This window comes from Lissotriton vulgaris, chromosome 5 (genome assembly GCF_964263255.1).
Source record: "Lissotriton vulgaris chromosome 5, aLisVul1.2, whole genome shotgun sequence".
Classification (NCBI taxonomy): domain Eukaryota; kingdom Metazoa; phylum Chordata; class Amphibia; order Caudata; family Salamandridae; genus Lissotriton; species Lissotriton vulgaris.
The window spans coordinates 811828554-811851541 of record NC_141693.1 but is presented as its reverse complement, the minus strand read 5'-3'; the positions used below and the strand labels follow the sequence as shown (position 1 = coordinate 811851541).

The following is a 22988-nucleotide window of genomic DNA, read 5'->3' as shown; positions in this document are numbered from 1 at the left end:
CACCTGCGCAAAATTGCCAGCGTGTAGTCTCATGAGGAGGGATAGGATATACGGAGGCAACCCCAGTTCTAACAAAACCTTCCACAACTCCTCCCTTGGTACCAGGTCAAAGGCAGTCTTAAGGTCTATAAAGGCCAAATACGGACTGCCTTTGCCCAGCACCACCACCTTCCAATACAGGAGAGCCAGTCTGAAGGCCTGTTCAATAGTCCCAGTTCCAGAGCGAAATACAGCTTGGAGGTCCGACAGGATATTATTGTCGTCCACCCACTGGAGCCCCCTTCCCAAAATCACCTTTCCTGCCACTTTTTGGGATGAGTCGATAAGACTTATTGGCCTGGAGTTGGCTGGGTTGTCCCGACACCCCTTTTTGAATATCGGGACAACCTCAGCCCCCTTCCAGGATTCTGGTACAGGCGCACCTCCATTAATAGCGTTGAGCAATGATGAAACCAGCTTCCCCCACTCTTTGGGGTTTGCCCGTAGCAAGTCGCCAGGTATACCATCAGGCCCTGCTGCTTTTAGAGGCACCAATGATTTAATTACACCTTCCAACTCTCTGGCAGTAAAGGGAACGCCCTCAGTACCCCCTATACAGTCAGCCATAGAGAAGGTGGTATAAGAAGCCACCTCAATAGGGGAATAGAGGGACGAGAAGTGGCCCTAGTACCAAGTCTCCTAATTTTCTTATAGGGTTTGGGATGACAACCTTTGCGCGGGCTAGCAGTTCTTTTCCTTTTGGTATGGACAGATCTATTTACTACCAGCGATACCAATACTGGTGGAGGGAGGGGATCCCCATGACTAGGACAAATATTAGGAGGGAGCATGGGGACGGGGGCATTGCTAGACCGTAAATCCAAAGCGTCTTCCATACTCTCCAGCCTATCAGGACTGACCCTTAGAGCAGCAAACCGTGGATGATCTAAGGGAAGAGAAGCATTCACCACGGGATCAATTGCACATGCTGGAGAAAGGGCTTGCGCCAAGGATGACAACCCGCTTCTCTGGAAGATTTTTAAGAAGTACGATGGATAAACGACGCTCAGCACGTCTCTCAGCCAGGGCGATTTCTCTGTCTATCTCTCGAGTAGCCCTGACAAAATATTTATCTAGGGGTCCTAATATTGAAACCCCTACAGTAGAGGGTAAGGGATTTGGAGTACACGTAGTCATGCTATAGCCAACAATCAATAGTTATAAAAACGTAGTCACTATGGACCACTAGGTAAGAGTCCCGAAAGTGTAATAGTCCTTTAACACTAACAGTTGATGATGTCGAACAAACAACGACTCACTGTGTCAAAAGTCGAAGAATCAGAAGGAGGTCCTGAGCCAAATGTTAGGGGGTGGGCCAAGCCCAGCCTCCTGCAGCCCCTGACGGCCACAGACGGTCCCGCCCTTGTCCCGGGCTTCTCCCGCACGCTCCCACGTTGCGGTAATCAAGATCTACTAAATAGTGCCTGAGGTGAACGCGGGCGGGGCTTCCGGCCGAACGCGTGACCAGGTGTGTCAGGTCAGGCAGGGACTCCTGGTACTTGGAGTACCTGCAGCGTTCGGCGCGTTCTTCCAGCCAGCCCACATTCCCCCAGTGAGCACACAGAGCTGCCCCGGACGACAGCAGCTCCCTCCAAGGACCAAGATCGCGAAGTGGCACCCGCGGCAAGTTGTGGGTTCGATTCACTGGATAAACTGGCAACTGGCAACAGGTCCAAAGGGCTCCACCCGGTCAAAGTTATCTTTTAGAGTCCTGGTATAATCATTTTAAATCTGTGTATGGTGACCATGATATCCAAGGTCACCCTTGCACTATATTTGAGATCGAGGCATACACTCTGACCCTGACAGAGTCAGATGTAGCAGAAGCTATAAGTCAAATGACAAGCAATAAGGCCCCTGGACAAGATGGTGTTCCAGCCGATCTTTTTAACTCTGATATAAAGATATGGTCCAAAATTTTGGTCAACGTTTTTAAAAAGGCATGTAAATCAGGCCTACCCAGTTCGCGGTCTGAGTCAGTGATAGTGAAATTTTTTAAAAAGGGTAACAGAGGGGACCCTGGTTGTTACCGACCCATTTCACTTATTGATTCTGCTGTAAAGGTGCTTGGAAGCGTGGTAAGCTTACAGGTTGGCTATCTGAAACTAAAATCCTATCAGATCTGCAATACGGATTTAGGAAAGGCAGAGGCCCCACCGATCAATGCCTCAATCTACACCTTTTAATAGGGAAGTACACCGTGGCCAAGAAAGGTACACTCTATCTGGCGTTCATGGACCTTTCCTCGGCCTTTGACCGAGTGAATAGGTCCAAAGTATGGGTCATGCTTCTCGAGCTAGATGTAGATAAAAATATTGTGCATTTCCTTGCCGATTTCCGCACGGATTTTACTGCCACCGTGAGATACGATCAAAGGGGCAACTGCACTCATGAAGTACGTATTGCCAACAGTGTTAGGCAGAGGTGCATTTTGGCCTCTCTACTTTTCACCCTTTACATTAATAATTTGGATCAAGTATGTAAAGACATTCCGCACGCAGGGGAACGCCTGATCCCGGCACTCCTCTACGCGGACGATGCCGCCCTTCTACCACGAACGGCAGTTGGGTTACAACTTCTTTTAAACTCCTTTGCTGCTTTTATGAAATCCCTGGACTTAAGTGTCAACTTTTCTAAATCTCGTATCATGATAATTGGCCTTAAACCTAAAAGGGTTAAAACCTTTACAGCTGCTATCTAATGTTTGGGAGACCTTTAGTGTAGCTAGCTTTCTTACTGCAGCAGTTAAATTAAGGAGGAAAATAATGAAAAGGTAACTGACTTTTATTAATTAGCTTGAATCAATTAATTTAAAATGTTTTAAAAAAAAGGAACCCGAGGTTTTTAAAAATGTAATGAATTGCTTTTGATATGTACTTAATGTTTGAAATTTTTACTGTGAATTATTGTTTTAATAATTCAAATTTATGTATAGTATGCTTTTATGGTCTTTAAATTAACTGAATAAAGTATATTCTGACTATCAGGTAGGGATTTGCTATGCAAAATGAATTGCGCAATCTTTTGCACCCCAAGTGGTGTTAAAATTCAAACTCCAGATGAAGACTGAGTTTATAAATTAATGTTGGCCAAACACGAAACTGAAAATAAAAAGATGCTAGTGGAAGACCTCCCAAAAGAATTGCAACATGCAGTGAATCCTGAAGTGTGGGATTTCACTGGAAAAGATGTAGGATTAATGGCAAATGTTAACCCGATAAAAGTGACAGTGAAAGAAGGTGCAGTTTACCCAAACATTCGACAATACAAAATGAGCCCAAAAATAAAAGCAGGTGTTGCAGTAGAAATAAAACGATTGGTTGAGAAAGGCATTTTACAAGAAATAATGAGCAGTCCATGTAATTCACCCATAATTGACATAAAGAAACTGAGCGGTAAATATAGGGTCGTACAAGACCTTCGCAAAATTATTAAAATTGTTGTCCCATGTTGTCCAGTTGTGCCAAATCCTGCAGTGATTCTGTATCAGATACCGTAGAGAGCCGCATGGTTCACGGTAATAGATCTGTGCCATGCATTTTTCTCCATACCATTACATCTAGATAGCAAATATATTTTCTTGTTCAAATTCGACGATCATGTCTACGTTTGGAACCGTGTTCCTCAGGGGTACACAAAAGTTAATCGAATTTCAATCAGATATTGAAAAAATACCTTGAATCTCTGGTCTTGCCCGGACAGTCTGTCCTGGTGCAATATATAGACGACCTGTTGGTGGCGTCTAAGACTCGAAATGACTGTGTTGTTGATACCATTGCATTGCTGAATCATTTGGCAGAAGGAGGGCATAAAGTGTCACTTGAGAAGTTGCAATTCTGCACCACATCGGTAAAGTATCTTGGGCACCAGATAGAGAGAGGTGTCTGACGAGTTACCTCTGAAAGAATCAAAATAATCAGAAACATGAATCTACCTCAGACACAGAAAGAAATCAGGATGTTTCTTGGAGTTGTAGGTTACTGCAGGCAGTGGATGTGGGATTTGCAGTCCTAGCTAAACCTTTGATACAGATGACAATGAAAAGAGCAAAAGACCCAGTACAGTGGTATGACGAAAGCATGACTGCCTTCTTGAAGCTGCAAGACTGTCTCTGCTCAGCTCCAGCCTTAGGAATGCCTGACTATTCGAAGGAATTGGCATTATTCTGTGATGCACACGACAATTGCGCATTGTCTGTTTTGACCCAAACTCATGGTTTAATGAGACGTCCTGTGGCATATTTTTTATCCACACTAGATCCAGTGGCATCTGCATTGCCAGGATGTCTGAAAGCAGTAGCTGCAACCTGCATGAGTCTTGAACACAGTGAATCCATCATTATGGGACAGCCTGTAACTGTGTATGTTCCACACTCAGTAGTGATTCTGTTAACCAGGACACGTACTCAGTATTTGACTCCTAGTCGGCTGACTAAGTATGAGCGAATTATTCTACGTGCAGGGAATGTGACCATTGCCAAATGCACTGTTTTAAATCCAGTTACACTGTTACCTGATAAACACTTCGCAGAAGTAAAAGGGGAAGTCGAACATGATTGCATCGACCTCACAGAATACAGTACAAAGCCCCGACCAGATATAAGAGAAGAGCCATTGTTGATATTTGAATATGAGCTGTTTGTTGATGGCTCATGCATGAGACATGAGGAAGGAAGATTAAGTACTGCTTATGCTGTGTGTACTCTGTGGGGTCCAGTGGAAGCATCCTATTTACCTGGAGTCAAGTCTGCACAAGTAGCCGAATTAGTTGCATTGACAAGAGCCTGCACATTTGGGAAAATTTTGAAAGTAACCATATACACTGACAGTCAGTATGGTTACGGGGTTGTGCATGACTATGGCCAACTATGGATGCAAAGTGAGTTTCTGACTTCTTCGGGTACTCCTATTAAGAATGGACATTATGTAAAAGATTTACTAGAAGCAATTAAATTACCAAAAGAGGTGGCTGTGGTCAAGTGTGCTGCTCATCAATCTGGAAATGACAAAGTGACATCAGGTAACCGATATGCTGACCAATTAGCCCAGCATTGTGCCAAACATGAGATGGCAATAAATAAGAAAATCGATGTACATGGAAACAGCTGCCAACTTATGTTGCTTGAAAGAGTGAAAACATGGGAAGAAGTGAGAGATTTGCAAAATGAGGCAAAAATGAAGGAAAAGGAAGAGTGGGAGAAAATAGGATGTCGGAGAAAGGCTGAGAATGGTGTTATTGTTTACCTTGATGGGAGACCTGTGTTACCAGAATTTATGCTTGCTCCAATGGCTAGGATGTATCATGGAAGTACACTTGTGGGTAGAGATGCAATGATAAGACAGTTCAGACAGAGTTGGTTCAATGTGAGATTCAGGAATGTAGCAGAGAGACTTTGCCAGAGGTGTATAACATGCCAAACAATGAATCCTGGTAAAAGAACTGTAGTGTTGCCAGGAAAGATTGGAAAGGCAGAAGGTCCCTTCATACGACTCCAGATGGATTTCATCCAATTACCCCCTTGCCGAGGACTGAAGTACGACCTAGTCATTGTCTGCCTGTTTTCAAAATGGGTGGAAGCCTACCCTACACGCAGAAATGATAGCATCACTGTAGCTAGGTTACTACTGAGGGAACTCATACCACGTTTAGATTTTCCAGTAACGATTGAATCAGACCGAGGCTCTCATTTTAGAAATGAAATAATTCGTCTGATCTGTGAAGCATTCCAAATTGAGCAAAAACTGCACTGTGCTTACAGCCCAAAGGCTTCTGGAGTGGTAGAACAACTGAATGGCACAATCCAGTCACGATTGGGAAAGATGTATGAATCTACCCGATTGGAGTGGCCTGATGCTTTACCTCTTGTTCTGATGGGACTCCAAAGCATTCCAGACAGAAACACAGGCTTGAGTCCCCATGAAATACTCACGGGAAAAGCAATGAGGCAGGCATGGGTACCAGGACACAAGCTGATAAATATATCTGATGATTTAGTGCTCGAGTACTGCAAAGAACTGGCTGACGAAGTGCGTTCTATCTCTCACCAGGTTGGGGAAGACGCTGTCGCCAGACAATCAACTCCAGCACATGACCTGAATCCAGGTGACTGGGTAGTGATAAAAGAAAATACTTGAGAATCTTGCCTAGCACCAAGGTGGGGAGAGCCACATCAAGTGATATTGGTTACTACCACAGCTGTTATTTATGAGTGCGAATGATTATCTACTACTTATTTTCTTGCTAACTCCCTTGATCCCTTAGGACTCTAGGTACCGGTGACAAGGATTGGTAAGTCAAGGTATAGGTCCTAAAAAGGTTAAATTAATCACTGAGTTGAGTGTAGGTTTACCTGTTCAAGTGTGTATGTTTATGGGCCCAGGTGAGTATGGTAAAATTCTGGGCAGGTGAACCTGCTCTCCATCAGTATTTTTGGTAGCAGAGCAGTGGTTAGGGTTTAGTTAAGATAGGTAGTTAGTCTGTATTGATTATTTTGAAATTGCATAGATTTTATATATTAATCAAAACCCGTCTGTATTGCTGTACGTTTGTTTGGAATCCCAGGGGGCAGAATAGCGGGTAGTAAATGGAGGCCACTTTGCATTGAGGTCACTTGCCTAAGGAAGTAAGTGCATGGTTAGGTAAAAATGGAAGCACTGAGTAGGGAACCTTCTGTATAAATGTGTGAATAAATGATAGCAAAGGAGTTCACTGGTGAAACTTTGGCCTTATATCACCTAGAAAGGGTAAGCCAGAGGGAGTAACAGGTTCTCTAATTCTTGTATGAAGAGTAGGCGGAAGGGATCTAGTGGCAGTGTATGAAGAGTAAGTGGAAGGGATTTACTTGGAGTAAAAGAAATCATCTTTCCTTTGAATTTAGTCACTTAGGCACAGTGGTGAACGTTTTTACGTTGTAAATTAATAAATATTGCATTTAAAAGTGAAAAGGAATAAGTTTACGTATTACCTTGCAAAGGAGGGATTTAGTTGCGGAGCTGCGCTGTCACTCAGAGCCACGCTGTTATTGGTTGGGACAGCAGGTGTGTAATTGTAAAGGAGGGGTGAGTGCAGGAGCGTGAGAACTTGTGTCACGAGAAAGGCGGCGCAATTATTGGTCGAAAGTAAATTGAATTCAAATCAATGTTTGGTTCATGAAAATAAGAAACGCACTGGTATTGGTGAAGCATTTGGTAAACAATTGAGTGTAGCTGCATATTAAAGTTATTGGCGTAAAGTATATGTGGCATTTAGACCCAACAGTTATAGGAAATAGACCCGATAGGAGGAACTTATGTTTTGAGTACGAGCAATACATAAGGGGAAGTCCTCATATCATGTACGCAGGAGAGAGAAAAATGTTGCTATTTAAAAAGTTTAAGAATTTCTTTAAAAAGGACAACACTATTAAAACTAGAGAAGGGATTATTATTCCTCCACCAAATATGCCTGCAATCATACATGTTAGAAATGGGATTTCTGGTTGGTTAAGGCTTGCACCAAAGTCAGGCAGAAACCACCATTCTACGTCAGGGCAAAGAAGTCACCCGCCAAGATAACCCCTGTCACCCCCTTGGTAGCTTGGCACGAGCAGTCAGGCCTATCTCGGAGGCAAGGTGTAAAGCGTTTGCGGGCGCACCCAACAACAACACCCGAGGCCCACCACAAAGGAAACTACACACAAGGTTATATATAAAAATAGCCTTTGTATTGTACAAAACACATTAGATAATAAATACACATTTTACAATGTGCCATAGGCATGGGCAGAATTTACAGGGGATTAGGTACATGGGACAGGGCCACTGGCGCCACTGTCAGGAATAAACACTTGGTAGAAATAGCACTTAGAACATAGAATATAAAAGCACTGTAGCACAAAATAGCAACTGTAGCACACAACCAGTAATCACTGGTAAAAGGTAAGTACCACCTGCGCAACCCTAACCACCTTAGGAGAATGTCACGCAGGGAACCAGGACCTCACTTATAACACCTGTACTAGGAAGAACAACCACCTAAGTATACATTCAGGGGTATAGGCATAAGAACATTACACATGATGCATCACAACATTCAGAGGTGTAGGGAAAAATACATGATGCATAAACATACATTCAGCGGTGTAGGGAAAAGCACATGACGCATAACAACACATTCAGAGGTGCAGGGAAAAGCACATGACGCATAAAAACACATTCAGAGGTGCAGCAAAGAACACATGATGCAAAAAAACACATTCAGATGTGCAGGAAAAGCATAATTGTGCATAAAAACGTAGGCCACAACCTGGGCCTGTCCCCAGGCCAATTGGCCTCTCTGGGGCTGAAACGCCCTGTGTCCAGAAAGTCAGAGCAGGCTCCGCAGGCAGCCGAAGAAGGATTGTGCAAAGGTCCCTAAACGTAGCAACTGCCCACTAAGTGCTGGGCAGCAGTAGGAATGTGGCCTGGGCTCTCAGCAGCCCCGTGAATAGATTGCGCCACGTTGGAGCCCTCTGGCTCAAGAAACAGGATGCCCCCTGGAGCCTCGGGGGCTCGAAATACTTGTGTGCCCACTGGGGGAGCGCCCCGCTGCCAACTGGGGCCGCTTTACCCTCAGAAATGTCTGCGGGGGCTGGAGCCTCGTGGGCTCGAACTAAACAAAAATGCCCAAGAACCAAGATCACACAGGCAGGAGGGGTCGGGCACCGGCAATGTGCCCCGACGCCCCCTCTAACAACAATGGCCCCCGGAGTTGGAGTCCCCCCTCTAGGGACTCGGAATACAAAAATGCCCCCAGAGCCTTGCGGGCTCTAAATAACAGAACGCCCCTGAGCCTCGTGGGCTCTGAAGAAATGCGCCTCTGATGCTGGAGTCCCTTGCTCGGGACCCTAAAGGAAATGGCCACCGGAGCCCTCATGGGCTCTAAACACAAAGGTGTGCCCTGGACGTGGGAGTCCCGCTCAGGGGACTCGAAAACAATGTGCCCCCAAAAACGAGGCTAGTACTACTGGGGGGGAGCCGGGCACCGGCAATGTGCCCAGACGCCCCCCCTCTTGTCAAAGGAACCCGGGCCCCACTCACCGGGTCTGTTGTCAGGCAGCGGGAGGCTCTGTCCCCCGGCTTCTTCTCAGGGGACTCTTCAGTCTCGCTGGAGCCGCAGGCTGGGCTCTCCCTCGCTGGGGCCTCTCTTCTCCCACTGCCTCTTCCGGGCAGGCCGCGCTGGGATTGGCCGTCCAGCTGCTTCCGGGTTGGGGCGCTTCCGGGTCGCCGTGGGCAGGGCGGCGACCTGCAGGGAGGATTTTAACACGGGGTAGGCTCCAGTTAAATAAATAAAACTTAAGATCAGGCACAAGAGGGGTAGGCTCCCTCAGATTCACCCATATAGCGGGGTGGCACCTAATTAAATAAATAATCAAACGGGGTGGGCACCCGTGCCAAAAAGCAAAGACAGGGGGATCCCCACGCCGGGGAATCCCTCAGGAGGGCGATCGCAGCTCCAGGCTACAGTTCACATGTGAAAGCGCTCCTCTGGGGGAGAAATCAAGCGCTGCCCAGGCGCTTCAAGGAACAAGGTCACAGGTCCCAAAAGAAGCCCAGCACAAGTCTTTTAGGAAGTGGGGGGGCAAAGGCTGGGCCCAGGTGCCAGCTCACAGGGCCCTCCAGGCAGGGAGGCAGTCCCAGTGGCGGTCCTCCTGGTGCCCAGCAGCAGCAGGCCCCCTCAGGATAGGATCAGGAAGAAGACAACATTTCTGGGGACACTGCCCCTTTTATACAGGTAAATCCTTTGTCTGTGTGCAGGGTGGGGGAAAAACCAGTTGCAGCTGGTTTTGGAGCACTGTGATATGCTCAGCCACCCTTCCTATTCACTAGTCAGGCTAGGGTCATCAGTCGCACCACAGGGGGCGGAGCCAGCATTGTGTGGGGAAAGCCCAGCCCTATTCAGGTCCCAGGTGCACTCCTCCCTCACATCAGCATGCTAATCTCTCCACTCACCACCGGGGCAGACCCATCCTGACTCCTGGAGCCAGGCTCACCAGCTAGCTCCAGCCAATCACACGCCAGACATAAATTACACAGGTATGCCAACTTCTAGGAGTGGCACTTCCACACTAGACACAATCATGCCGCACACATAATCGCACAACATTTAATCACACGAGTCCGCAGATACCAAACTCGAGCTTCCACTCCGCATGCATCAGGAACTAACATGGACACATACATTCCCTATGCATTCCTATGGGAGGGCAGGCCAACCTTACTACACGCACGCACTTTACCCTGGGACACAGTGGGAAAGTGCGCCACAGCTAGAAATCACTAACGCCAAGTCACATTCATAAGCAAAAAGTTTAGGGGTGAACCTGCCAGAAGGGCCAAGTCCAACAATACATGATGGTTGAAAGGGGATACCACACCTGTGTGTGGTGAGAGAACTGGACCGAGTACACAAAAGATGATTGTGTTTTAGCATTTCCAGACCATTGCACCTTTAATTGTAGAGTTTTGTACAATTTGAGAACACGCATGAATGAATTAGATCCTAGACCTAGATTAACTCAGCACGAAGCATTAGAGGAATGGGAAACTGAGGCTTTCGAGCCAGATAGACCCAGAAGCGACAGAAATTGGAGTACATTTTATCCCAGATTTCCAAAAGAGACAAGAGATAAACAAATGAAGAATTGGAGACAGTCTATGTTGGTAGAAGGATTATATCCTGTACGAACTTTAGAGGAAGCGTCAGGAAGAAAATGCACAAAAAAAAATGAAAGATTTGATGACTTGTGGTGAGTCAGGTGATGACTACTTGGAGGATTTATTAATGAAAAGTCCGCCACCTTACCATGAAGAAGCAAATAGAGTTAACCCTAGCGCCCCGTTCTTAAAACCACCTTTGGTTCCGCAAGTAGTGCATGAAACCTTGTTAGAAAAAGTGTTACAGGAAAGGGAACGAGAAGCCATAAATAAACAGAGAAGTGAATTAATTCAGAAAATTTCACAGTTAAATAGGAGTCCTGCAGCCTTGACCATTCCGGTAACCATAGGTTCCGTTGTTCCATTATATGGAGAGAAACAGTCCTGTCCTAAACCTCCTGTTCTGACTACACCTGTAGTGCAATCTATAAAAGAACCCTTGATAGTTGATGATCAAGCAAGTGAATGTGAGTCAGTGATTTCCCTGATGAATTTACCTATAAGGGAACCGGTGGATGATTCAGTCAGGAAAAACACTCCTGGAACTTCTAGAGAGGTACGGATGGAAACATCCTCAGCTACAAGAAGTGCTACTGTAGTAACCCCAGAAGAAATAGAGAGATGATCCAGAGAAATAGAAAAACCAAAATCCCAGCCGAAGGTATTGGATATTTTTTAATTAAGAGTTGAATTAGAAGAACTGATGGCAGGAAATGTGGGATTAGACAGTTTAAACACTCTCAGTGAGGACGAATTGTTGTTTATATGTCGAAGTATCACTTGAAATACTAAAACATTTCATGAAAGGTTAATGAGTTTGGCTTCTGAAATGGGAATTGATATTGGAAAATCTAAAGTCTTACAGAAACCTTACCGAGCTGAATTTTCTGACAAGGATTTAGAAAACATGAATGTGTCAGGACGTAAAGTGCAAATTAAAGAGCTATTGTCCTTGTTACAGAAGTGGAGCGATTTAGATAAATGGAAAGCTCGATGGGCAAAGAAAAAGGAGGAAGCCCAAGTGAAAAAAACTGCAAATTAATATTTATTAAAAGAACCCGAAAAAGTGGAAAGGTTCTGCCAGATGAGAGAAGTGCCTGGAGGAGGCTATGTGCATGTCCCATGGTCGAGACAGGATATTTGATCATTTACGAATGATTTTCCGAAGCTCAGAGAAAAATCTGTAGAGTGGTACAGGCAGGTTGAAAGATTTGTAAAAGTCTCAAAAGTGCTGCTAAAAGATTTAGATGGGTTATTTGACATTGTTGTTCCTGTGGATCTATGGACAGAATGTAAGATAGCGGTTGATTGGCCTAATGACGAGTACGCTAGAGACCCGAAGACTGGAGCCCAGTCAGATGAAGTTATGAAAAAATATAATCAAGTAATACTATACTTGAAAGGAAAGGTACCCCCAAAGGATACTGACTGGACAAGAATAGACGCAACTACACAAAATAAAGATGAATCAGTACATGCATATTATGAACGCCTTTTACAGGGATTCAAGCAGTACAGTGGGTTGGAAAGCATTGACAAGAAAGACATGACCCATTTTATTTATCGATTTGTGTCAAGGTTAAAACCAGAAATTTCGCAAATGATTAAAGATCATAAAATCTGCTGGCAGGCCAAGCCAATAGATGAGATACTTAAGTAGTTAAAATATTGTGGGGATGAAATTGACAATAAACGAAACAATTTAGAAGAAAATGTAATGTGGGCACAAGTAAAATTAGCAGATCAACAGGAACTTCAATTAAATCAATTGAAAAATAATCAGAACCAGGGAGATGGAAATGGGGGTAAACCAAGAGGTAGAATGAACAGAGAGGAGGCCAAGAAGAAATTTCAGTGTCATGAGTGCGGAAAGATGGGACATTGGAGGAACGAGTGTAGAGCTGTATTGAGTAACCCTGTACAAAACGAAAATTTGAATCCACAGATGCAGAAAAGGGTGTCAAGGAAGCCACAGCAACAGGTAATACAGAACCAGTAACCACTTGCACCTATGCCAGCTTCTGGGAGCCAAGCAAATTACAAGGTGGATACCGTAAATTGGGAGGGAAGTAGAAAGAGAGACGCAAGGACATCACAACACATCACAATTTCTTTTGAGTGACGCCTTTTTTGAGGAAGATAGTTACTGACGGTGCCTGAGAGGGGAGGACGAGGAGTGCGTACTTGGCGATTCCTTACCGGTAGATCAGTCAGGTCCATACATTGAGGAAAAGGTTGAGGGAAATGATGTTACCTTTTTGTTGGATGTAAATGTAAATGTAAATGTCAAGGTATTTGTAGAGCGCACTGCCACCAAGCGGTTTCCTGGCGCTATTACTCATACCGCTGAGGAACCCTTCCTGGCTTTCCCTGTGAAGTGTCCACTCCTGGGCACCCCCAGGGTGAAGCCAGTCATTCTAGCGCTGTTGGGGCCGGTGTGGAGGTTAAGCAAGCTATTGCCCAGAGTTGCAGCGTGGGGCCCATGATAAGAATAGGCACCGAGGCGAGAATTGTCAGGTCCGAGGAAATTGAGCCCAAGACCCGCCGAGGCGGGAATTGAACCCTGGTCCCGGGCCAGAACTCTGCATCAGGGTCTGCCGCTCTAACCATTGAGCACACTCCTCCACTACTGGCGCTACCCGTTCTACTGTTAGAACAGCAGACGTTCCAAAAATACCCCTCTCGGGAGAAGCGATCCAAGTAGTGGGCATTTCTAATAAACAAATTAGTACCCCTGTTACAGGACCTATGGAAATTAGAATAGGGAATTTTAAAGAAACGCACAAATTTGTGGTGTGTGACTCCAGTCCAGTAAACCTATTAGGAGCCTGTTACAGACCTGCTGCTTTTGCCATTTGTCACTGCTTCACTCTGCCACCAGTCACACAGCGGGGAGGAGAGAGGGCCACAACTCCCACACTGCAACGCGGGCCACGGACCTGCAGCGCTGTCACGTCATCGCCAGCGCCCGGAGGCGCTTATAATGCGAACAGGGCTCCCGCAATGTGGGACGGATGCGGGCATGCCCGGGCCATGGGCAGGCCCATCCGTGCCCGTCAGTGACCGACTGAGACCGGACCGGGGCTACCCTCTTTCATCAAGGCCTCATTATGGGTAAGCGTAAAGACCTTTGCTCCGCAGACACTACAATCTCCAAGGCAAGGCTACCGCTGTAGGGGCTATCCCTAATGAGATTTAGGATGTGGAGGCTCAGCTGGGTCTGGGGTGTCTAATGGAGCGATCATAATTCCTCCAGAGGAGGTTCTAGGTTCAAACCCTGTCTCCAGTCATAGTTTGGACCTGGTTGCCAACAGTGACAGTGTTCCTCCATCTTGTCCGACAGTTCAAGCGAAGGAGAAAGGGAGCTTGGACTCTTCAAGCAGTGAGACTGTAGCCCCTGGCAAAATAGTGAGGAAAAAAAGTTTGAAACCAGGCAACACTGCCACAAAGATGCTACCAATGCGTAAGGGTGGTACCACACAAAGGACAACGGCGGAATTGGTAGGCCCTGATTTGTCTATTGTGGACTTGGACCCGGTTAATACGCATATTAATTTGCTTATTGGTTCCCTAAAGGAGGACCTATTTAAATATGTTCAATCTGGTCTAGATCGGGTGTTGGACAGGCTAATTAGAATTGAATCTAAACTTGATGACCATAGTGTAGCCCTTAGTGTTGGAGGGGGGTCAGGCTCATAGTGTAAGTAGTCTTGGTGTTGTTGAAGGGAGTAGGAGTTCTAAATTGCTTTGTGTTGGGACCCGTGATGTTGAGGATAGGGCATTCACCTTGGTTCCTCCAGGACCTCCCGGTAAACACAACGCAAGCAATGGACCAATGGGAGGGATTGTTAAAGGGCCTGTTAAGTCTAGTCAGCAAAAGTCTAGCACACCACCGAGCCCAGCGCCGAATCCCAAAGATCTTAGATTTGAACAGGTAGGGCTGGATTTGCCATCAGAAGCAACCCCCTTAGTGGCGGTCTTAGTAGGGGTACCACCTGTCAAAAGTAACTGCGTTGAGACCACGGAGGAGCTTACCTGTAAAGTCAGGTTTTGGTGTAGCAGGGCTTCTGAGGGGGGCCTAGGGGCATCTATAGACATCATAATGGCCAGGCAGGTGGTTTGGGTGGGAAGTTGCCTGAAAACGATCGCCGGAGATTGTATAGTGATCAATTTTGACCGGAAGGATGTGGCAGGGTGGCTTCTCCAGGGGTGTGACAATCAGGCATCGGGAGGGATTATTGCTCTACCTTTGGGCTTTTTTCTATCCCCCCATTGTAGGTACCTGGGGCAGAGATAGCCAGGGGCCATAAGGATATAGGGCAGAAAATAGGCCATTTATTTATTTATAAAGTAGTCCAGTGGTTGAAACAGCACACAACCCCCTCAAGTTCTCCAGGGTTGGTACTGTTGATCGAACCCGATATCAGTATTGAGGGATTATCCCTGTAGACGAAAGGTCATGTGAAAGTAGGCTCACGACGTTTAACAGATTTGGCCCACTAAGTGAGCTTGATAATAACGACTGACTAGATCTTTATCCGGAAGGGGGAAATGAAGGTGGAGTAAATAATATGGTTTGTTTAAATAATATTACTCACGGGCCCAAGAGCAATCTGGGAGAATGCTCGAAGATATTGAGTTGGAATATTGCGGGGCTGAAAAATAAATCGGATGATGTCAGGTGGAAGGATTTTCTAAGCGATTTTGACATCATCGGGTTACAGGAAACCTGAGATACTAATAATCTCTTCTGGCTGGATGGCTATACCACCTATTCGATACCAGCGAAAGCTTCTGCAATGGGCAGGGCAAAGGGTGGGCTATTGACCCTGATTTCTCTGAAAATTGCAGGTATTCATAGTAAATTGGAAACTGGCTCACCTAATTGTCTGGCCCTACAGATTGCCCTTACTAATGCGCGAACCCTGCTTATTGTTAATTTTTATAATTCCTTTCATAAGGCTTTTGAAAATGAACATTTGGTTAGTCTCTATCATTTTCTTGAACTGTATAGTGAGAAACAAACAACTGCTTCTTCGGTTATTGTTTTAGGTGATTTTAATATACATTGTTGTAACCAAAATTGTTATGTTTGGGATAGTTTTGGTCCTGTTGATCAAGCAGAGACACACGTTGAACACTCACCGCAGGGAGGTTTTCTGGAGAACCTTGTGGTGGATAATGGTCTAACTTACCCCAACAAATTTGATGATGGCATAGTTGTTCCTACTTTTAAAGGCAAGGGTATGCACTCAACTATGGATTATATTTTTATCAGTGCAGCCCTGACTTCCAGGGTTATAGGCTACACCACTATTTGGTTCCAGTTTAGGGACCATAATCCGGTCATCTTGACACTGGTGGATGGATTTAAGAAGCCCAACAAACCTAACAGATCCGCCGGTATTTTAGATATTCGAACTACAGACCAGGCCTGTAGAATAAATGGTGCTTGGTAGTGCCGCAGGATTTTCAGGCCAATTTATTGGTTGAGGTAGGAAGTGAGATGCACCTCTATTTAGACGAAAGTTCCAGGGATGTTGATGTCCTTACAGCTTATACCACAATCTGTACCCAGATAGCCTCTGATCTTAAGCGGCCCTGCAGGGATCAGCCAACAAAAGGGGAGAGATGGTTTGATCGAAACTGTTCAGCTGCTCATCATAAGCTGTTATCAGCTTTAAAGTCTAATCGGCTGGATAAATCCGCCAATCCACGTCAGCCTATATTATCCATCAGGAGATTGGAGCTGGTTTTTTGGAAGATTTAATTGCTATAGCACCTCTCCTGAAATGGATCTCAACTTGGTTAAACCCTGAATTAGAGCTGAACCATGAAGTCTTGAGAGACTGCCTTGCTCTAGATCAAGCGAATCGTATCCCCTGGTTGAGTTATGTCCATAGGCTGGCAGTGAAATTGGGACGGCAAGAGATATTTAACTCGCCAGACAAGCTACTAAAAGGTTATATGAAATGGGCGATGAAAAACTATCTGTTGATGGCTTCTATGGATAGAAAAGAAAGGGAGTTGGTAAAACCAACCGTAAGAGCTCACCAATTGTTAAAAACATCTAGTGCAATTGAACCATACCTGAATGTTGTCACAAATCCCAACCACCGCTTTCTCCTTGTAAGATTCCGGTTGAACCAACTTCACTTCTTTCTTGCTGATTCCCCGGGATGGAGGAGGGTGGAGAACTTGGGGGTATGTTCTTGTGACGATTTTTCTACCCAGGACACATTGCACCTTATCTGTTTTTTGTGAGTACTTTTAGCACATTCGGAAGCATTTCATTCTCCCAATCTTAAAGGATAAAGGTTTCTTGCAAGTTAAACCAGCTCTTTTATATTTACAGTTACAGCAGTTAGATTAAGGAGGAAAATATTGAAAAGGTAACTGATTTTTATGAATTAGCTTGAATCAATAATTTAAAATATGTTTAAAAAAAATGGACCTGAGATTTTTAAAAATGTAATTAATTGCTTTTGATATGTACTTAATGTTTGAAATTTTTACTGTGAATTATTGTTTTAATAATTCAAATGTATGTATAGTGTGCTTTTATGGTTTTTAAATTAACCAAATAAAGAATTTTCGGACTATTAGGTAGGGATTTGCTATGCAAAATGAATTGCACAATCTTTTGTACCCCAAGTGGTGTTGAAATTCAAACCCCAGATGAAGATGGAGTTTATGAATTAATGTTGGCCAAACAAGAAACTGAAAATAAAAAGCTAGTGGAAGACCTCCCAATAGAATTGCAACATACAGTGAATCCTGAAATGTGGGATTTCACTGGAAAAGATGTAGGATTAATGGCAAATGTTGACCAGGTAAAAGTGACAGTGAAAGAAGGTGCAGTTTACCCAAACATTCAACAATACAAAATTAGCCCAGAAATAAAAGCAGGTGTTGCAGTAGAAATAAAACGATTGGTTGAGCAAGGTATTTTACAAGAAATAATGAGCAGTCAATGTAATTCACCAATAATTGGAATAAAGAAATCGAGCGGGAAATTTTGGGTCGTACAAGACCTTCGCAAAATTAATAAAATTGATGTCCCATTTTGTCCAGTTGTACCAAATCCTGCAGTGATTCTGTATCAGATAGCTTGGGGAGTATGATGGTTCACGGTAATAGATCTGTGCCATGCATTTTCTCCATACCATTACATCCAGATAGCAAATATCTTTTCTCGTTCAAATTTGATGACCATGTCTACGTTTGGAACAGTGTTCCTCAGGGGTACACAGAAAGTCCATCTATTTTCCATCAGATATTGAAAAAATGACTTGAATCTCTGGTCTTGCCCGGACAGTCAGTCCTGGTGCAATATATAGACGACCTGTTGGTGGCGTCTAAGACTCGAAATGACTGTGTTGTTCATACCATTGCATTGCTGAATCATTTGGCAGAAGGAGGGCATAAAGTGTCACCTAAAGTATTTGGGCCACCAGATAGAGAGAGGTGTCAGATGAGTTACCTCTGAAAGAATCAAAATAATCAGAAACATGAATCTACCTCAGACACAGAAAGAAATCAGGATGTTTCTTGGAGTTGTAGGTTACTGCAGGCAGTGGATTGTGGGATTTGCAGTCCTAGCTAAACCTTTGATACAGATGACAACGAAAAGACCAAAAGACCCAGTAGAGTGGGATGACGAAAGCATAACTGCCTTCTTGAAGCTGCAAGACTCTCTCTGCTCAGCTCCAGCCTTAGGAATGCCTGACTATTCGTAGGAATTTGCATTATTCTGTGATGCACGAGATAATTGTGCATTGTCTGTTCTGACCCAAACTCATGGTTTAATGAGACGTCCTGTGGCATATTTTAGATACAGTGGCATCTGCATTGCCAGGATGTCTGAAAGCAGTAGCTGCAACCTGCATGAGTCTTGAACAAAGTGAATCCATCATTATGGGACAGCCTGTAACTGTGTATGTTCCACATTCAGTAGTGATTCTGTTAACCAGGACACGTACTCAGTATTTGACTCCTAGTCGGCTGACTAAGCATGAGCGAATTCTTCTAGGTGCAGGGAATGTGACCATTGCCAGATGCACTGTTTTAAATCCAGCTACACTGTTACCTGATTCACAGTTTGCAGAAGTAAAAGGGGAAGTCGAGCATGATTGCATCAGCCTCACAGAAAACAGTACAAAGATCCGACCAGACATAAGCAAAGAACCATTGTTGATATTTGAATATGAGCTGTTTGTTGATGGCTCATGCATGAGATATGAGGAAGGAGGATTAAGTGCTGCTTATGCTGTGTGTACCCTGTGGGGTCCAGTGGAAGCATCCTATTTACCTGGAGTCAAGTCTGCACTAGTAGACAAATTAGTTGCATTGACAAGAGCCTACAAGTTTGGGAAACATTTGAAAGTAACCATATACACTGGCAGTCAGTATGGTTACGGGGTTGTGCATGAGTTTGGCCAACTTTGAATGCAAAGGGAGTTTCTGACTTCTTCGGGTACTCCTATTAAGAATGGATATTATGTAAAAGATTTACTAGAAGCAATTCAACTACCGAAATAAGTGGCTGTGGTCCAGTGTGCTGCTCACCAATCTGGAAATGACAAAGTGACCGCAGTTAACCAATATGCAGGCCAATTAGCCCAGCATTGTACCAAACATAAGATGGCAATAAATAAGAAAATCGATGCACATGGAAAAAGCTGCCAACTTATGTTGCTTGAAAGAGTGAAAACATGGGAAGAATTGAGAGATTTGCAAAATGAGGCAGAAATGAAGGAAAAGGAAGAGTGGGAGAAAATAGGATGTCGGGGAAGCCCTGAGGATGGTGTTATTGTTTACCTTGAAGGGAGACATGTGTTTCCAGATTGTATACTTGCTCCTATGGCTAGCATGTATCATGGAAGTACACACATGGGTAGAGATGCAATGATAGGACAGTTCAGACAGAGTTCAATGCGATCTTCAGGAATGCAGCAGAGAGTGTTTGCCAGAGGTATATAACATGCTAACGAATGAATCCTGGTAAAAGAACTTTAGTGTTGCCAGGAAAGATTGGAAAGGCAGAAGGTCCCTTCATACGACTCCAGATTGATTTCATCCAATTACCCCCTTGCCGAGGACTGAAGTACATCCTAGTCATTGTCTGCCTGTTTTCAAAATGGGTGGAAACCTACCCTACACGCAGAAATGATAGCATCACTGTAGATAAGTTACTACTGAGGGAACTCATACCACATTTCGGTTTTCCAGTAACGATTGCATCAGATGAGGGTCTCATTTTAATATTGAAATAATTTGTCTGATCTGTGAAGCATTCCAAATTGAGCAAAAACTGCACTGTGCATACCGCTCAGAATCTTCTGGAGTGGTAGAACAACTGAATGGCACAATCAAGTCACGATTGGGAAAGGTGTATGAATCTACCCCATTGGAGTGGCCTGATGCTTTACCTCTTGTTCTGATGGGACTCAGAAGAATTCCAGACAGAAACACAGGCTTGAGTCCCCATGAAATACTCATGGGAAGAGCAATGAGGCAGGCATGGGTACCAGGAAACATGCTGATAAATATATCTGATGATTTAGTGCTCGAGTACTGCAAAGAAGTGGCTGACCAAGTGCGTTCTATCTCTCACCTGGTTGGGGAAGACGCTGTCGCCAGAAAGTCAACTCCAGCACATGACCTGAATCCAGGTGACTGGGTAGTGATAAAAGAACATACTCGAGTATCTTGCCTAGCACCAAGGTGGGGAGAGCCACATCAAGTAATATTGGTTACCACCACAGCTGTAAAGTGCAGGGGAATTCCAAACTGGATCCACGGGAGTCACACCAAGAGGGTGACTGAGCCTGATGACGTAGGAGCTGAAGGTTGTGCAGCTGAGGGGTCTCAAGAAGTTGATCTCAAAGTAGTTGATGAGGAACAACCGAGCACCAGTCAGAATGAATGGATTCCAGTAGTCGATATACCTGCAGACTTTGTGAGAACCAGAAGTCAAACCTATCTAGATAGACAGAGTGATAGTGAGGATGAGTCAGGAATAGAAGAAGGTACTCAGATTATAGAAATCCAAGTCAAAAGAGATTCTGAGGAGGACCAGATAAGGAAAGGTTGGTGTACTCAGACATTTGAAAATCAGCCAGTACTCCAGAGTCTGAGGAGGGAAAGATAGGTATTAGGGCAAAAGCTCAGGCAGAAGACAATCAAGACATCAGAAGACCTGAGCAGGACCAGACAGGTGTAGAAAAACGTGTTCAGGAAGAAAAAGGTGAACAAAATCAAAGTCAAGTACAGCAAACTCCTGAACAAGGCCAGATTAGTAACCAGGCAGAAGAAACACAATTAAGCCCTGGACCAAGTCAGATAGAGAGGAATTTAGAAGTTGACAGAGAACAAGAAGTGCCACAACTAAATGAAAATAAAAGAGCATATGAAGAAAGTCAAAGCACAGTGCCAGCTAAAAGACTCAGACAGGGAGATAAGTGGCCTGGTGTTGTTACAAGACTGAAATCTTACCTTAAAACAATAAATGAAGAACCAGAACAAGTAAACGAAATATCAAGCCAAGCTGGACCGTCCACAGAGCAACCCAGAAGGAGAAGTCCACGTTTGAAATGACTGAATAACAAGTTCAAAGGACCTGAGTAGACGTACGTCAAACTTGAAGATTTCGAAAATCTAGAACTGAGTGTTGATCAGACTGACGAAGAAGTGAGACCAACTTGAGAAAAGAATCACAGGTTAAAAGTCTGTGAAAAGTTACAAAGAGGAGATAAAATCTCCTTAGTCGAAAATGGCTGATTATAATGTTAACAGAAGACCAAAAATAAATTGTCTAAGGCCTGTTGTAGAATATGCACATGTAGTATGGTAATAGTAGTTATAGTATGGTTTGGATTTACATTAGCTATACCTTACCTAATGAGTAAAGAAATGCAGAATAACACTAATATACCTGAGCAAGTAGATTCACCTAAGACAATAGATACACATACACATGAGAAAGCAGTTAGTCTTAAGCAAGCTAGAGTAGATTTAGAAGCACCAGATGAGGGAGACTTACATTATAGAAGAGCTAGAAATAGAACTCATTTAAATGTATTTGCTAATTAGTTAGTACTTTATGTAGAAGCTATGGAAATTAGTGATTGCTACATGTGCATTAAGTTGCCCACATCAGTAGTTGAAGGAGTCACTTACCATCACTTACCACTGATCTATGGTATTTCATGTAGCATTTTAGCTAGTTTGTTTTATAGAACTGGAAAATTGCAGTATTATTCTAATTTTGAAGTAATCTTTTCTGAATTTTCTTTACGTAGAAATGTAAATCGTATTTCTAGTACTAGAGACTCCACTCACTTCATGGGAGATTATTTTCTAATAGTAGGATCAATGGATATAACTAAGGCTCACAAAGAAAATCTAACATGCACATTACAAGAGAAAGAAAAGAAGTTTTTAGATTTAGTCGAGAAAAGGAGACAGGATTTCCATAGAAAAGCCACTGATCATAAGGGAAAGATTCTTAAATGGGCTGAAAATAAAGACTTTTCCTCTAATGGCAAGACTCAAGCTGCTATGTTGCTGGATTTTGAAAATAAAGGGAAACTCTGTCTCCATAGGGAGAAAACAGATTATTATAACAATATATTCATTGGTTCCAGTGAATGTGAACACAATTTCAAAGTTATTGGGTGTTGGGGTTTCAAATATGGTACTAAACCAGTTTATCCTGGAATTTATTACATTTGTGGGTACAAAGCTTATTTTAAATTGCCTGATCATTGGTACGGGAGTTGCTATTTTGGAATAGTATTCCCAAAGGTGTACCATGTGGATAAAATCACTGGAAGCAATGACCAAACTAATGGACTAATTCGTAGTAAAAGAGCATAATTTGCTGAAATTGAGGGTGACATATTTAGTGCAATAATACCTTCAGTGGGAGTGGTTATGAATACTTAAAGAATCTGCAAATTGTCAACAGTGGTGGATCGCTTATCGACTGACACTGCTAGTGGATTCTTGATGATCTATACCGAACTAGTTGCGGTAAGATCACTGGTTTTACAAAAACGACTTGCTCTTGATATAATATTGGCAAAAGAGGGCAGAGTCTGTAGAATGCTGAAGACACAACATTGTTGCACTTACATTCCAGACAAAGGTGTGGAAATTAAAAGGTACGCAGGAAATATTACCAATTTGAGAGAAGAATTGAAACCACTGGAGGTTGACAGTGCGTGGAAGAGACTAATTAATGGTCTCTCCTCAATAGGTAGTTGGTTCACT

The 22988-nt window shown here is 43.9% G+C and overlaps 1 protein-coding gene across 3 annotated transcripts in view; it reads right to left on the bottom strand.

The window, feature by feature from the left end:
* The window catches only part of NUDT13 (nudix hydrolase 13), a 756871-nt gene that overhangs the window by 687938 nt on the left and 45945 nt on the right, over nucleotides 1–22988 (bottom strand). The window lies entirely within an intron of this gene.